This window comes from Miscanthus floridulus, chromosome 1 (genome assembly GCF_019320115.1).
Source record: "Miscanthus floridulus cultivar M001 chromosome 1, ASM1932011v1, whole genome shotgun sequence".
Lineage (NCBI taxonomy): Eukaryota > Viridiplantae > Streptophyta > Magnoliopsida > Poales > Poaceae > Miscanthus > Miscanthus floridulus.
The window spans coordinates 9,236,861-9,249,934 of NC_089580.1; the positions used below are offsets into that span (position 1 = coordinate 9,236,861).

General features: G+C 48.0%; 2 pseudogenes; both read left to right on the plus strand.

The window, feature by feature from the left end:
* The first annotated feature begins 1,951 nt into the window (after positions 1-1,951).
* LOC136539974 (exocyst complex component EXO70A1-like) lies at positions 1,952-5,632 on the plus strand (annotated as a pseudogene).
* Positions 5,633-8,400: 2,768 nt separating this feature from the next.
* On the plus strand, positions 8,401-12,025 carry LOC136540054 (glycine-rich RNA-binding protein GRP1A-like; annotated as a pseudogene).
* Positions 12,026-13,074: the final 1,049 nt, after the last annotated feature.

Below are 13,074 nucleotides of genomic sequence, written 5' to 3' on the forward strand. Positions count from 1 at the left end.
AGGTCGCCGCCGCTACTTTCATCTCCGCTCCTCCCATCCGCGCGCAGGTCCGAGGAGATCGAAGCGAGGAAGAACAGAGGAGCTGCCTGGCTCGCGGGTGCGCCGCCCCTCGCCTGCCGATTCTACGGTTCGTGCCGCTGGTGGCGAAACGAGCCAGCCTCGCTAGATCAGGTCACTTGCCGGATCGCCGCCGCCGCCGCCTTTGGAGTTTGCTGCCATCGCCATCCTTGGAGTTCACCCCGCCACCTCGAGCACGCGTAGGAGTCTGCCCCCTCCAAGATCCGGCGACGCCGACTACCTCCGACGACTCCAGCCGGCGCCGGTCTGTAACGTGTGGATCTGCTCTAGCCCATTGATTAAAGGTTTGTTCTTTTACTCATGCGTCCCTCTAATCCTTCTTACTTATGTCCAATTTTCCATGTCCCAAATTAGTTGCTGCTGGTGCTTGATCGACCCGTGGCAGTAGTACGGATGTTTGGAATGAACAGAAAATGAATTTGCACTGCGGTGCTTAGGGCGGCCTGTCTCCGGCGGCTCCGGCTCCGGCCTGTCGGCCGCCCAGGGCCGACACCCGGTTACTGTTCACCGTAGCCGTTTTTCTCTCCTCTCCTTTGCTCTCTCACTGACACAACCGGATCTAGAGAAGCTCGTTTTTGCTCTCTCACTGACACAACCGGAGCCGGAGAAGCTCGTTTTTCTGGCTCCGCGGCTCTGGCTCCGGTAGACACCTGTTGACCGCTGAGCGGCTGACACCCTGCTACAGTGTAGGCGCCGGAGCCCTGCTAAAGAGGTCCTTACTCATGATGAATAGGGCCCTGTTCGTTTGAGCCAGTTTGGCTTATAAGGCATGGCTGATAGTACTGTTGGCTGATTTAGTGTAAGAGAAAAATATTATTCGTTGGCTGATAAGCTATGGCTTATAAGCCAAATACGACCCAGCGAACTGACCGTAGAACGGATGGATGGATGGATAGGGAGTATAATATAGCAGAGGATCAGTTTAATTACTCATCTGTTATGTCCTAGGTGTTACAATTAGCTAGAGTGTGGGGGTTAGCTAGGTGTTGTATTAGCAAATATTTATGTCAACTTCTGACTTTCTATCAATTGGACAAGCATGTGTTATATTGTAGATGGAAAATGGCAGAGTAGTGTGGGAAGTGGGATGCAGCCCAGGATAACATTTTCATAGATATTTGCTCGGAAGAGTAGCTGCTCGCAATATTGGATCTAGGAGATATCTGAATAGAGTTTGATTCACTAACCTAGAGGCTAAATTTAATGCACGCACATGTTGCTTGCATTCACTCTGAGACACAATTATCTAATATCTAACATGGAAGACATTGAATTTAAATGCATCCGGCCTATAGAGGGATCCTAAAAGTGGCTGGTGATGATTCCGGTGATGATCGGTAGGAAGAGCAAAGAAAAGGTATGATCTTTAATTAGTGCTAACGTCTTGCATGGCTAAAAAAAGTATGATCCTTTTTCAGTTCTAACATCTTGGATGGGTATATGAAGTTATTAACATATGCCGGTTTGTATTATATTTTTTTTGAGTTAAATGCATCAGTGGTCCATCAACTTATACCCAAGTTTCACTTAGGTCCATCAATTCTGAAAGTGGATTTTTGGGTCCATCATCTTTGTTAGTGGCGCATTACTAGCCCATACCACTGTGTTCCAGTTTTTTAATCGACGTGGCACCTCGGGGACGCCGCACACACGCATGCATGTGCATGCATCTGGAGCTGGAACACCGCCGCGAACGCGTTCCGCTGAGGTTGAGCGACGCCTGTCAGCCTGTGTGGCCGCGGCAGCAGCTCGCCCGCGCCCACAGCGGCGGCGACGGCACCTCCTCGCACGCCCGCGCGCCTGCTCGCGCACCCACGGTGACCATGGCCACTCCGCTGACCGCCTCTGCAACCACGATGACTGACCCGGCGGCCTGGTCGCGACCTCGCCCTGCACCGTGAGCCCCTGCTCTGTTAAGCCTGCGCCACCGACCGCTTCTGCTATGGGCGCCCGGCCTTCGACGTCGCCCGATGCTGCACATCCACAACGCCAAGCCGAGGGCATCGCGCAGTGCCCTGCTGCTATGCCGGTGCACCGACGACCACCACGCCGAACGCCTGCGTCGCCTCGCCCTCGCCGCACCGCTGCATGACCAGCGAGGCCACGACGTCAATCACCAGCCCGCGGACACGCCATGACCTTAGCCAACCGCGACGCGATGGCCAAGCCAGCTAGCTGTCGAGAGCGAGGCCGGCCGACGTCCGAGGCGAACGAGTCAGCTTGCTCCTTGTGTTCCCACGACGACTGCGTCCATGGAGCGCGTGTCGCCGGAGGACGCTAGGCAGGAGAGGGTCATGGCAGCCGCCAAACAGATCTTGAAGAGCCTGGCTGTGTCCAAGAATGACGCCGACGACATGATGCACTTCCTGTCCACCTTCGACCCGCGCCTGCACCCGCTCTCCTCTCCGGAGACAGTCGAGGAGGAGGCGTCCGGCGGTGATGACGATCAAGAAGAGCTAGAAGAGGAGATCGCCGCTGCGGAGGAGGTCATCCTCCGGGGCAACTCCTCGTCGCCGTCGTCCGGCGGCATGATTGTAGACTACCTCTACGCCGTCGATGAAGCCATGCTGCGGCTGGAGGAGGAGGCGCGCTCCCTGCTCTCTTCTTCCTCCCCCTCTCTGCGGCGCCTCTCGCTGTCGTCGGACGACCTCGGCGATGCGACGCCCGACGCGTCTCCGTGCCACGGCACACTGTCCCCGACCGCCTTGGCCTCCGTGGGCGCCGTCGCGGCCCGCATGCTGCGCGCCGGGTACGGGCCCGAGCTCGCGCAGGTGTACGTGGCCGCCCGCCGCGACGCGCTCGCGGAGTCCGTGGCGCTCCTCGGCGTCGAGGCCGTCGCCATCGAGGAGGTCCTCCGGATGGAGTGGTCGGCGCTCGACCAGAGAATGCGGCGGTGGAGCCACGCCGTGAGGGCCGTGGTCAGGACCTTCCTCGCGGACGAGCGCTGGCTCTGCGATGAGGTCTTCGCGTCGGACGAGGACCTCGGCAACGAGTGCTTCGCCGACGTCACCAGGGGCTGCGTCCTGCAGCTGCTCGCCTTCGCGGACGCGGTCGCCGTGTCGCCACCGAGAAGCTGTACCGCACGCTCGGCATGTACGAGGCGCTCGCCGACGTGCAGCGGGAGCTGGAGGCGCTCTTCGCCGATGACGCCGTGCGCCACACCATCGAGGAGTTCAGCCACGCCATCCACAGCGAGGCGTCGCGGAAGCCCCTCCACGGCGGGGAGATCCACCCCATGACCCGCTACGTCCTCAACTACTGCGGCCTCCTCGCCGACTGCCGCGGCACCCTGGACGCGGTCCTCGGCGACGCCGGCCCCGACGACAGAGCCGCCACCGCCGACGACGGCGCCCCGGCCTCGACGCCGTCCGCGCGCTGCATCCGCGAGCTGCTCACTGCTGCTGCTGCGCAACATCGACGACAAGTCCCGGCTGTACGACGACGCCGGGCTGCAGAACATCTTCCTGATGAACAACCTCTACTACGTGGTGCAGAAGGTGCGGGAGTCCCCGCCGCTGCGCGAGCTCGTCGGCGACGACTGGCTCCGGCGGCACCGCGGCCAGATCCGACAGTACGAGACCGGCTACCTGCGGGCGTCCTGGACCGCTGTGCTGTCCCAGCTAGGAGAGACGACGGCGCGTCGGCGAGGCCGGCGGCCGGGCACAAGGTGCCGCCGGGTCAGTCATCGTGGTTGCAGAGGCGGTCAGCGGAGTGGCCATGGTCACCGTGGGTGCGCGAGCAGGCGCGCGGGCGAGCCGCCACTGCGGGCGTGCGAGGAGGTGCCGTCGCCGCCGCTGTGGGCGCGGGCGAGCTGCTGCCGTGGCCACACAGGCTGACAGGCGTCGCTCAACCTCAGCGGAACGCGTTCGCGGCGGTGTTCCAGCTCCAGATGCATGCACATGCATGCGTGTGTGCGGCGTCCCCGAGGTGCCACGTCGATTAAAAAACTAGAACAAAGCGGTATGGGCTAGGAATGCGCCACTAACAAAGATGATGGACCCAAAAACCCACTTTCAGAGTTGATGGACCTAAGTGAAACTTGGGTATAAGTTGATGGACCACTGATGCATTTAACTCATATTTTTTTTAGGTGCTGCCAACTTGTTTCAAGTATCGGTATACACCACTTGAGAATGAAGATAAGCTACAAGTGTTATTCAAGCTCTATGTAGTTACTCTAGATTTTGAAACTTATTCTGTATGGTCGGTATGCCTTCAATTGTTGAACATAAGCAATAGCTTCTTATATTTTCAGACAAGCTGTGCACAGTACATCACGCTGCTAGAAGATAGCTTACCATCAAAATTTCCCCTCAGCCGATTAAGCTTCTACCAACATCAACCTACATGCATAATTTCTTCACAATCATAATGAGCTTGGCAATTATCCCATCAGTATATGTCTTGAACTTTAGTCTCCTCATGTGGCAGAACCATCCGAAATAACACGTTTTCGGAAGTGTTCGTCTTCCACTAGACATTAAGCACCCCGAAAGTTAGCTACATCGGACAGTTCGGTCGAGCACACCCCACGGGAGAACTCGAATCAATCCACGTTTTACCTCCAGAATTCAATAATGAGTACGGGCTTACAATTCTTAGTCCATTTCATACAATAAGAGTTCTTGAAAATTATTTATTATAATACTAGGGTTCAGAGTGCGATAATTAAACAGCGGAATGAAAATAAACATATAGCGGAAATGATACAAGGATCCGTCTGTGCCTACAGAAGAATCCCCCACACAAGAGTTACTCTTCAAACTGCACCTGCAACAGGGTAAAATAAACTCTGAGTACACAATGTACTCGTAAGACTTACCCGACTAGTGGGAATAAATTTTCGACTCCAAAGGGTATGATAGGCAATATGCTTTGCTGTTTTCTTTGTTTGCGAAAGGCATTACTAATAGTACGTCCTTAAGATCATGTTTTATTAGCAGTCATGATTACTTCATTAGCTAACCATTCTAAGTAAGCATATGTTCTACTTTTAAGCAAGGATTGAGCAATCAGAACCAATTTGCCATCTTTCATATTCCAGTTCTTACTACGATGCTAAACCATAGCCAAGTCGTACCGTCTCACGAAAACGGCGATTCGCAAACCAATATATCCCAGTTGGGTACCCCGAAACACATGCCCCGTTTATACGCCAGGCACAAACAAGACCAACCCATTCCACTCCTGTCACGGGGTTCAAGTCCCCGTCCAAACTTGGACTCCAAGCCCCCACACTTGAGACCCGATCTCAATATAGTGCTGGGACCTCCACCTTTCTCTGCCTCCAATCAGTCGGTCCGAAAAGAGCCGAAACCCATGATAAGAGCGTAACGAGCCTTCCCGCTTCCATAAGCAAGTATGTGCTTAGGATAATAAGTCTGTGATCTGACTACCATCCACATCAACGGACGGTCCTCAATCGACACGGACAGAGAAAATAGTGTAACCAAGCTAAGCCCTGTGGCCGTGGGACACAACTCGTTACACACACCAATACCCATACCATATCCCTGTCGGGTCTCCATTTTCCTTTCATCATTTTTATTATGAGAGTAATTATAATAATCACCTATTGTGAGTAACGGTAGGTTACTCACGCTATCGAAAACCTAAGCATAGCAGCTACTCGAACCTGCACTAGTAAGACTCATAAGGTAGATATATATATGCATGTGGTTTTCATAAAATTCCTACAACGTAAATGCACAACACACACACACACACACACACACACACATATATATATATATATATATATATATATATATATATATATATATATATATATATATATATATATATATATACATACACACGCTGGATATAAAAAATAGAGGTTATATACCGAGGCTTGCCTTGGGCAGGCATGGTGTCAACTGCGTCAGTCAGTGGCAGCTCCGGGACCTCCTCCTGCACGAGAATCTCCTCCTCATACTCCTTGACGATCTCCTCGAACTCGTGCTCGCCGGTGGTCACGATCTCCGTCGACTCGTTCTCTATATGCACGCGATGATAATGATGCAACGATTTAGTATTTAGGTAACAACAACTCTTAAAATAAAAATACGCATACTAAGTTACTAATATAGCTCTAATGACTAAGATATTAAGCTAACTATCATCTTCATCGAGCAAAGTATTGGGTTCAACTAACAAACACGTAGCTTTGCAATTTAAGGGTATATCTTTAGTTCTACTAAGGATTTAATGTATATTGAAACAAAAAGCATTTAACTACCATAATGCTTAGTCTATTCTAAGGTTACAAAAATTACAGTGACCATATAATAATACAATGAAGCTACTATAAAAATTTCAGGACTAAAGTTATCACCAATTCACCACAAAAATTCGTGCAACGATTAACTTAATAATATTAAGCATTCTCAAATAATTTAATAGCTCCTAGTATCAACACGCATATGTATGAACCACTATACCAACAGATAGATCACAATTTTAGAAACCTAGAAAAATTAGTTTCGTAATTTTTGGGCATCTACATAATTTTATATTAATTATCAAAGATCAACTCAGAATTTAAAATAAAAAGCTATTACTAATTTTCTAAGAAAAAGAAAAACGAATTCCATCGCACGGCGCACATGCGAAACGACCCGCGGACGCTGCCCACATGGCGTCGACCCACCCATGAGGCGGCCCGCGGCGGAGGAGCCCGCGCGCGCTGGCGTTTTTGCAAAAGAGACCTCAAACTTCTCTTGAACTACACCTAAGTCCTAACACTATTTCTTTCTCTCTCTGGTGAATTCATTTAACCTCCATGAGTTTTCCCTAATTCACCTACGCACACCCTCGGCAACTCTGTGCACCACGGTGCGGCGAGCGGCGACACCGGGTGACTACGCCGGCCACCTGGGACCTGCGCGAGCCTATCTAACGGGTCGATCACCATCTCTGACCTAGATGACTACGCTAAGCGGCGGTGAGGGGTGGCGGGGCTCATTGGGGAAGGCTGCAGCGGCGCGCGGCCGTCCACGACGGTGGCGCAACGGTTCCGGTGAACTAGGATAACTACTGGCTTAACCAGCTAGCGTACGAGCAGCAGGGGCTCACCGTGGACCTAGCCGAGGTGACGGTACGGTCGGGGACTACCCGAGCGAGGCCGACCACGTGCTACCGAGCGGCACGGCGACTCACCGTGGTAGACACGACCGCGTCAGTAGCACCGGGGTAGCGGTAGAGGTAAGGCTAAGCAGCGCAGGGCGACGTAGAAGTGGAAGCGAAGCTAGCGGTGCACTTGGATTGGGTCAGGGTGGACAGATGAAGGACTGTCCACGGCAATCGAGCTCGGCCTTATCGGCATGTCGGGGGAGGGGGGAAACTCTAAATTGGAGCTTGGCTGTCCTCACCTTGGCAGCTAGTGGTCGTCCGGACTCACGACCGTGTCTGCGTACTCGCTACGCGACACGCGACCAGACCACATGCGCGCGTGGGGAGGCAAGTGGGGGCGCGGCCTGCATGGCCGCAGCACCATTAAGGCGAGGCGACGGCGCGAGCGCAACCGGGACAACCCACATGCATGTGGTGGCAGAGCAAGCGGCAGCAGCGCAGCATGGCGTCGCGGTGGTGTCGGTAGCGGCAACGCAAGGCAGGGCAGCAGTGTGCGGACATGACGATGAGGTGATGGCACCGGTAGTGGCTTTGTCGCAGTGCGGGGCGGGGCAGGCCGCTCCGCATGGTGGGTCCAGCGGCGGTCGAGCCACAGCCAGGCCAGAGGCAGCCATGGCCGGCCATGCGCGGCAGCACGCGCACGCACGACCAGCGCGGTGACTCCGAGCGCCTGGTGACCGCATCCACCCGGCGAGCCAGCCCGAGAACATGTCGTGTACGCATTTTAAAGTGTCTATAACAACTAAACGGTTGCTTCTGGACCTAAACCATCTTCACCATGCTCAAGATGAAATATGAGGCTACCAACCCGAGCTAAAACACGACACCACCTCCTAACTCAATTTTATAAAATAAATAGCCAAACATTGCATTGTCTTTCTGTTTATAAACTAGAAAATATTCTAAGTCTTTGAGCTGAACTTGATTCCAAGTTGCATTTCTAGGTTATTAGAAATGTTGGCTAGCGAAGTTATTTTTTAATAGCAAGGATTTCATTGTCATCTACAAAGTTTATATTCCAAACTTTATTTAATTGCCACATATATGTTCTATAGTATTTTTGTTCAATAAAAATTGGTTTTAAACCCTACTTGATATATATGTGTTATGGAATGGCCTCTCATTTAGCATTTTTATTGATCATCTTAGATTCCAAAAATTTTATCCACACATTCCATCACATGCATTATCACATAAACATGATACTCATGACATGGTTTAGTAATTTATTTAGGCGTATGTCATTCTGGTAAGTAAAAATGTAGTCTTTAAGAGCAATGCAGAGTCAGAATAAATTTTCTAAAGAATGACAGTATGAAACTTGACTCAGTGCTATATTTTAGTTGGTTTATGAACAACAACAATAATCATTCCGTCTATGAAGAATTATTCTTGACCATCTTTGTACTCAACTTTCACAGCTAGAGCTGTGACAATTATAGTCGTCACTTTCCTACTCTGGGTTGGCATTGGAGAACAAATTGGGTTTCACCATACCATTGTTGTTGCGAGTTATACCCACCTTGTGGTACCAATTGGCCTTTATGAGCGCTCACAGTTTCCTTCTATGCTCATGTTTTCGTAAGTACAAGAAGATGCTAATTTCTCCCATTGCATACAAAAAAACATTGCCATGGATTTTTCTTCGGCCAACTGAGCAAATTATTCTTAGAAATTTGTTTGATGATTTACATGCTCTGATACTCCCATGTGCATGATATCTCAAGAAAGGTGCAGTACCATTGTGCGAGGTAACAAGTAACGAAATCGAAACAGACATAAACACCAGCGGATACCAACCCTGTAAGCTGAAATTGCTACATGGTATATTTATGATTTCGATTTTTCTTTCTTTTCGGGTGGTCCTCTGCATAATTATCATAATGATCAGGATCGGTTTGCGTGTTCTTATAGATTCTTTTGGATATTGACAAATTGTGAACCGGCATGCTGTCAATTTTTTGTGGCAACGTAGATTTGTTCCATCTCTTTTTTTTACAGAGATTGGGTAAGACATTTTTTTGTAAGAGGTGATGATTGTGGATTTGTCATGTTTTTTTTCTAAGGATGCTATGTGTTCTTTTATGTCAGCACTCAACACTATTTAGCTATGCTAATAAAAAATTGATGCAATTGTTTTATGCCGATTATGGAAAGCAAAAGTTTAATTAGTGATAGTGGTGAATGAGTGGATGGTATGTTTGTACTTTTCAGTCCTGAACGAATGATGTTTTAAGTTGCTGAAATCCAGACTACTTAGTTGAAATAAGGTGTGGCATATATTTTCTTAATATACGGTCATCCGTAGCAACGTACGGATATTTTTCCTAGTCTAAAAGTAAAAGAAAAAAAGGAATATGGAAAATTAGCAGGATTCAGCCCGTGACTGTGGGTCCAACATGGCAGCCGCTGCTTCCTATATAACCGGGTGCCGGCGCCTCATTCCATCAAGCATTCGGCATTCCTTTGCTCTTTGTTGCATTTCTGATCTGGAAAGCGGATCCCCCACTCCAGCTAGCTCGTGGTTTAGGGTTCGAGAGGCGGCGAAGATGTCGGCGCCGTGGGAGAACTCGACCTGGGAGGACCGCTCCGGGCCGGAGCACCGCGCTTTCGTGAGGAACCTACCCTACAGCACCGACGGGGCCTCCCTCAAATACGTACGCCTTTGCCCCCTACGGCCCCCTCAACTCCGAGGTGAGTGTGTCTCTTCTTGACAGATGGCTTCATCAGTTGTTGTCTTGGCCCTTGTTTAGTTCGCGAAATTTGGATTTTGGGGCTACTGTAGCACCTTCGTTTTTATTTGGCAAATAGTGTCCAAACATTGACTAATTAGGCTTAAAACGTTCGTCTCGCAATTTCTCACCAAACTGTGCAATTAGTTTTTCTTTTCGTCTACATTTAATGCTCCATGCACGGGCCGCAAACATTCGATGTGACAGGTACTGTAGCAACTTTTTGGATTTTAGGGTCCAACTAAACAAGGGCTCGGATGAATCTACACGTGTTTGGGTGTCGTTTTCAAGTCGGAAAAAGTCTACTTGACCCCCCCACCTATCATACTTAGTCTACTTCACCCCCTCAACTATGAAACCGTCTGTTTTACCCCCTGAACTTTCCAAAACCGTCTATTTTACCCCCTGGCGGTTTTCAGCGGCGGGTTTGCTACAGTAACGCCGGTTTGCTACAGTACCATTGTTTTGAATTTTCTTTTTTATTTATTTATTTTCGGTGAATTTTTGAAAAATCATAGTAAATCATAGAAAATCATAAAATGAAAAATCTAATTTTATTGGACTCCACATGAGTAGATCTACACAGTGAATATATAATACGGTATGCTTTAGTACAATTTTTTTTTTAGCTTTAGATTAATTGGAAAATCCAATTTTGTCTGTAATTAATTAGAATTTATCTATAACTAAGTTATACATAGTCCAATGAGTACGAAATTTTTACTATAGTTCAAGCATACAATAATTAGTGTACCATAAAAATTTCACCACAATTGGACCATAGAAGCTGCAGTTATGAATTATTCCAATTAATTACAGAAAAAATTAGATTTTCCAATTAATCTAAAGCTACAAAAAAAATTTGTACTAAAGCATACCGTATTATATATTCACTGTGTAGATCTACTCATGTGGAGTCCAATAAAATTAGATTTTTTATTTTATGATTTTTCTATGATTTACTATGATTTTTCAAAAATTCATCGAAAATAAATTAAAAAAAATTCAAAACACGGGTACTGTAGCAATCCTGGCATTACTGTAGCAACCCGCCGTTACTGTAGTAAAACCGCCGCTGAAAAAACCGCCCAGAGGGTAAAATAGGCGGTTTTGAAAAGTTCAGAGGTAAAACAGACGGTTTCATAGTTGAGGGGGTGAAGTAGACCAAGTATGATAGGTGGGGGGTCCAGTAGACTTTTTCCTTTTCAAGTCTTTGGGTGTCGCTCTCTCTTTGTTGGTCCCTGTCTCGGCATGTGTTTTGGATCTGTGTTCCCCTATCCCCAACACTAAATTTGAACCTATATTTTATATTTGTGCCTTTTCTGTTGTTAGTATTAAATATTGAATATTGATGTCTCAAATTTTATATCCCCCTGCCCATGTCGGTTTTAGATCTGCTCATATGCAGCTGTTCGTCGCCTGCTAAATACCTAGTATTAAAAGTTCTAAACTTTAATTAATTTAATCCCGATCGTTTAGATCTGTCCTCCTGCGGTCCAGCCCATGTCGGTTTCAGATCTGCTTGTCTTCAGCTGTTTCCCCTTTTGCTTCGTCTGCTAAATACAGTACTTACTGTAGTACTACATACAGATTAAAAGTTCTGAACTTCATTTAATTTTGGGTCGATCGTTTAGATCTGTACTTGTTTCCAGGGCAGTGTGTTCATTTTACTTGGATATATACGTGCTGTATTGCTGCTAAAATCTGCACTTTTTGTTTGCAGGTCGCGTATGACCGTGACACGGGGAGGTCAAAAGGCTACGGGTTCGTGCAGTTCGATGACAAGAAGTCAATGGACAACGCCATCCAGAGCATGAACGGCCAGCAGGTTGGCGGACGCACCATATCCGTCAGCGAGGCGAACCAGCGCTCCCGCCGCTGGAGGGCGTGAGCCGCGCCGAGCAGGCCGGCTCCTGGCCGTGGTCAGGGCGTCAGGCTTACGGCGGGCCAGTTATCTATATCAGATTATCAGTAGTGTCTGGTCCTCTATCGTTCCAAGTTTAGCATTTGCCGTTTGTCTAGTTTAGTGTAGTGGGATGGAACTTGCCTTGATGGTGCTAAGGTGTTCGTCGTTGGCTTTGGTGCTGTTTAGTTGCACTTCATTTTGTAAAAATTTTCAAGATTTTTCGTCACATCGAATCTTTAGACGAATACATGAAGCATTAAATATAAATAAAAAATAAAACTAATTACACAGTTTAGACGAAATTCACGAGACAAATCTTTTAAGTCTAATTAGACTATGATTAGATACTAATTGCCAAATAACAACGAAAGTGTTACAGTACCCTTTCCTACAAATTTTCGCGAGCTAAACAAGGCATTTGTCGTGCCTGTGAACTCGACAAGTTAGGGCGTGTTTAGATTCGATTTTTTTTGTTTTGGGTACTGTAGCAATTTCGTTTGTACTTGGTAATTAGTGTCTAATTATGGACTAATTAGGTTCGAAAGTTTCGTCTCGCGATTTCTCACCCAACTGTGCAATTAGTTTTTTTTTCCGTCTATATTTAGTATTCTATGCACGTAGCACAAGACTGCGCAAAAATTTTTGGATTTTGAGAACTAAATGCGGCCTTATCTGTCATCGTTAGCTTTAAATCTATGAAATACTCGACAAGTTATCTGTCATCGTTAGCTTTAAATCTATGAAATGAATGGAACTTATCGCATATTTGTGTCCTAGGCGTATGGGTCTTTGTTTTAATCGACTGCAATGTCTGAGCAGCTGATCTGTTTGCACGGTTGCATTTTTGCCGTTTGCACAGGTAGCGGCTGAGGTAGTGTTCTCTATACATAAGCAAGCGTAGTGGCGGCTCCACTATATTAATTCCGATATACACATAGTGCTATTGCTTTCATTAGCAATTGGTAACAAGCACCATTTTTTTTATTGTTTTGCTTGACTTTGAACTCCGTCTACGTTGTCTCAACATAGCAGGTCTCAAGCCTTGGTAAAGGAGGAGGATTGTGATAGGCGTGGCGAGCCAATATTAAATCTAGTCATTCTAATGGAGATGAAACCCGAAAGAAAACCGTTAGGGCGTAACCCTCTTAGCGACGCGCCATATCGGAACCCGGGTATGGTGTTAAATGAGCAAGGGCCGGGCCGTCACCCCCGTGACCCATGTTT